The sequence below is a fragment of the Cygnus olor genome, chromosome 9 (genome assembly GCF_009769625.2).
Source record: "Cygnus olor isolate bCygOlo1 chromosome 9, bCygOlo1.pri.v2, whole genome shotgun sequence".
Lineage (NCBI taxonomy): Eukaryota > Metazoa > Chordata > Aves > Anseriformes > Anatidae > Cygnus > Cygnus olor.
The window spans coordinates 24069713-24074507 of NC_049177.1; positions in this window are offsets into that span (position 1 = coordinate 24069713).

Genomic DNA, 4795 nt, shown 5'->3' on the forward strand with positions numbered 1-4795 from the left:
TTCAGTCCCATTTCAGCTTCAAATATTCACCTTCCACCATTTCTGTTTTATTCCTTTCAATCCCTCGTACAGTTACTCATTCTCATACTCATCTTTTAGCTCTTTATGTCCCAAAATGTTTCTATCCAATAAACAAAATTATGCAGCTATATAAACAATACAATAACTTTCAGTTTCAATCAGCTTTGACATATTTTGTGGTTCCTATTCCCCTCTGTTAAATAACAGCTCTAGGGGTCCATCCCTCCACGTCTGCCCGCCCTTCACCTGCACCAGCTTCTCCAGCAGAGCCCGTCCTTCCCTCTGCTCAGACACTGTAGGGATGCCTGAAGGAACAGCCACCTCGTGCTCATGGAAAGTCTCCACTTGTGCCTCACAATGTCAATTATTCAACATTTTACTATTCAGTCTTAAGCTCTGCCAAAAATGTTACTTACAGAATGGAAATGACAGAGTCTGGCTTTTCCCCAGGTCTGCAAAAGAGGTAGATGCTAAAGCGTGATTTTGCTGACACAGCTTTAAGAGTTTTGAGCATAATTCAGAGCCCAGGTAGCCAAAAAGAGTTCAGAAACTTTAAAGGATCCCTACCAGATCACACCCAAGCATTGGAGTGGGAATAATACTAGCCAAACAATATAAAAATAAAATAGTCTGTGTAAAAAAAAAAATATATATATATGCAACCTTCTTCTATATCCAAAACATATATTTAAATTCTAGTTTTACCAGTAGTCCCACTTTTGCTCCTCAGATATTACATTACTTTAGCATGAAAGGCCCCAAACATAGGTTGTCTGAAATGAGGTGGTTGCTGTTGTCCCACAGCAGGAATTTAATCTAGTCTGATTTTTATATTTTATTGGAACAGACAAGGAGAGTTTGTGCGCTTGGCTAATACAACTCAAGAATTTCCAATAAGGAGCCACAATTTTGTAAGCCATTCAGTTCCTGCCTGTAAGAGCATAGCTGCTTTGCCCTGCATCTACAAAAGACAAATTGAGAAACTACAAATGAACCAGACTCTCCAGCACTTGTGAAGAGTCCCATCACTTGTTTAGGCCACATCTCTTGGCCTCTATTTGGTTTCTGCAAAGAGGCGCGATATTCCTCCTCTCCAGCTCCATGGGGCTCTGTTGATGAGAATGTCACCTTCTAAAAAGTGTGTAGATCGCTTTTTAAGATCACTAAAAAATAGCGTGGATCAACAGGAATATTGAGATGAACATCTGACAGTCAAATTTAATGGTGTGTCTTTAGGGGGAATAGCCCGTGGAGTCACGTTGGGGAAGGCTGACTCCACAACTTACAGATGGGACAGGAACCACAGGGAAAAGGCAATTCTCACTTCAGCAATTACTCCCCAACAGCAGCTATTGATGCAGCTCCAAGCTACAGGATGGAGAATCCTCCCCCCAGCTTTCAGTAAGTTCAGCTGGGGACGATGCACTTTTCCTACCATCCCCTGTTCTCCAATGGCACTACCGTACAGCAGCCCCATTGCTAATGAGGGATGTTATGGCCATTCAAATCGTGATATTAAAAAAGGCCAACTGTATTGCGCCCCCCCCTTCAGGCCCATAATAACACGTTTACATTCTGAGCACACTTACAAGTTTGAACGAGGTTATTGAAAGAAAGCTGAATGCCACATTAACTTAATTTTATTGTCCCACCTCTTCGGAAAATCAGGTACTTTTTTTTAATATCGTCTCTGTTGTGGTTTAGATCAGCTGGCAGCCAAACACCACACAGCCGTTCGCTCACCCTCCCCCCTCCGGGATGGGGGAGAGAAACGGGAAAGTGAAGTCTGTGAGTTGAGATAAAGACGGTTTATTAAGACAGGAAAAAGAATAACAATAATAATAATAATAATAATAATAGTATTAATAGTAATAATGTGTACAAAATAAGTGATGCACAATGCAATTGCTCACCACCCGTTGACCGATGCCCAGCCTATCCCCGAGCAGCCGGCCCCCCCCTCCACCCCGGCTAGCCACCCCTATATATTGTTCAACATGACGTCAGATGGTATGGAATACCCCTTTGGCCAGTTTGGGTCAGCTGTCCTGGGTCTGTCCCCTCCCAGCTCCTGCTGCATCCCTAGCCTGCTCGCTAGCAGGACAGAGAGAGGCTGAAAAGTCCTTGGCTTGGTGTAAGCACTGCTCTACAACAATTAAAACATCAGCGTGTTATCAGCGCTCTTCTCATTCTAATCCAAAACATAGCACCCTGCCAGCTACTAGGAGGAAAATTAACTCTGTCCTACCTGAAACCAGGACAGTCTCCCAAGCACTTGTGTTAGGAACTTAATTACAGATTTGTAATTCTGTATTCATGAAACTCCACACTTTCAGTGTGTTGTAAGAAAGGGATTTACAGTCCCAGAAACGTGGAGGTTACTTAGGATGACAAAACTTGCAGGAGGAATATTGAATTAACAATACCTGGTATGTGGTATTGAAAAAGAAATCCCATAAGAATACTGAATTAAGTGACCATTTCCAGAACTGGCAGAAATGTTGCCTTTTTGCAGATGGGTAGGTGAGCATACATCTACACTCATTTTAATGCAAGAAAAGTAAGGCTGCATGCTAGTCTGTGGGCTGTGCCTAAACCTGATGCATCTTTGAGTGTAGGACAGAGTGTGCCTCAAACACCCATCATACAAGGTATTGCATACATTTCCCCTCACTTACCAAAGCTAAAGTTTTGGTTTTTTTCCTTGCTTTCCTCTTCTGGAAATTCAGCTCCATAACTCTTACTGGAGGTTGGTCACAGAAGCAGTTGTCCTGTTTTTTTGTAGGGAGGAAAGTTGAGAGGGATGATGTTTTGGTGCCATCAGTATCTGTACAGGTAATAAAACTGGCAAAGCTGCACCCAGCTGCCATCCCCACGGAAAGCTCGCTGTGCTGCAGGCACTCTTCACCTTCCCCAAAAGGTGTATGGAACAACAACCAAGAAAGACAAGCACTGCAAACCAGATGTACTTAGGTAGAGGTGCAAACCACATACAGCTGGTTTGGGACGCCACTGCTTGGACACCCTAGGAGACAGCACAAACAAGAGCTTCACAGGTGCCTCGTACCTACACAAGTCATCAGGTAGGTGACAGCCAACTGCTAGATTTATTTGAAGTCTTCCCAGTCTTGTTTTCTGCCAAGGGCAATCAAGCAGGAGCAGGAAGATGAATGTCTGCACAGCCAAGCCTCTCGCTGGCACACCCGTCAGCCTCCCTCCATCACTCCCTCCGTCCCAGAGCTCCCTTCCTCCCCACCTCTTCAATCCCTCACAGATCTCCACTGGGGTAGCTGTCACCTCCATGGGGCATGTGCGAGTTTCAGGGTGGACTCGAGCTGTGTTCAGAGAGTCAGCCTGGTCAACTGTACACAGCAAGTGGAAATGCAGGGCCGAAGCAGCACACCTGCAACCAGCAACGGCTGACATTCCTTGTTTTGCTGCTAAACAGTTGTCATTTATCACAACCTCCCAGAGAGAACACCAGAGTTGATTTCAGGTGGATAATCTGCCTCTCACACAAGAAACTCAGACTGCCATCCTGCTCTGATGCTAACATTAACTCAGAATATAATGAATTATCCCTCCAATTTTCTGAGAAACTCAGGACCTCCCTGCATTTGACACAAGGTGACTGCAATGTCTCAAACACCTTTGCAGTAACTGCTAGCAGATTATGATTTTCTCTGGCAAATACCAAGTCATCCAAGGCTTCTTTTGTTTTATGAACTCAAAGAATCTTTCAGACATTAATTCAGGAAAGCTGGCACCAGCTCGATCATGGAGGAAAGCAGTGCTTACCTTCTTCAGGTAAGCCACAGACGCGTTAAGTGCTTTGCTTAAGGCCAGAAGTGAATCACTGGAAGAGCCATGCACAGTACATCCCTCATGCTGCTGCCATCATCAGCTCCCAAAAATAAAAGGAATAATTAATGAGAGCCTCTGAATTTATATTAGAATTTAAGGAGTTCGTGGTCTGAGCCCACTATATTAGATAAGACTCGCAGAGCTGTAATTTAAATGGTTATTGTTAACTACCCATTCTCATGCAACCACTTTTCTTTAGAGAAGGTCTACAAAGACTTTTCTGAAATATATTCTTTTTAATGCTAAAATAACCTCATATTAACCTGGTAGACACCTATGCTGAATGAGTTAAAAGCAAACCAAAGGGTTACCCAGCAAGCAAGCTGGAGTGCATGTGCTTGGGGAGGCTCCACAGCAGCGTCACACCAGCTAAAAGCTGCAGTTCCTCACCAGGGTGCACCAAGTGGCACATATTTCCAGGAGGCTTGAGGGAGAGGGGATTTTTTTCATTATCCTAGATTAAAATTTTGAATGTATGGCTGTCATTCATAGAAGAGAGGTGTTTGTGGATCATTTACTAATATACGGTATGTTCTTATAATCTCAGCTATAAAAAGTAAATTGTTGGTTATGATTCATTGGTCGTACCAATGCAAATGCTACCCTTTAAATATGGTGTGATTAATTTAATAGTTCACTTAGGCTGCAGGAAATTATCCAGTGGAAATAAACACATAGTTCGATTCAGGAGGAATTTCACATTGTTTCTCCTAACACTTACAGCTATGATACAAACAAATCAGAAGTATCTCAAACATTTCCAGTCATAAATGCCATATGTTGTTAAAAATTAACCTAATTCTCGGTCAATTACATTAACATGAAATATTTCAACAGAAATGATAACTAATGTTTGCATGGTAGTTTCCCAACCTCCTCATGTTGTGATTTCTAAAGTGACTAGGTTTTA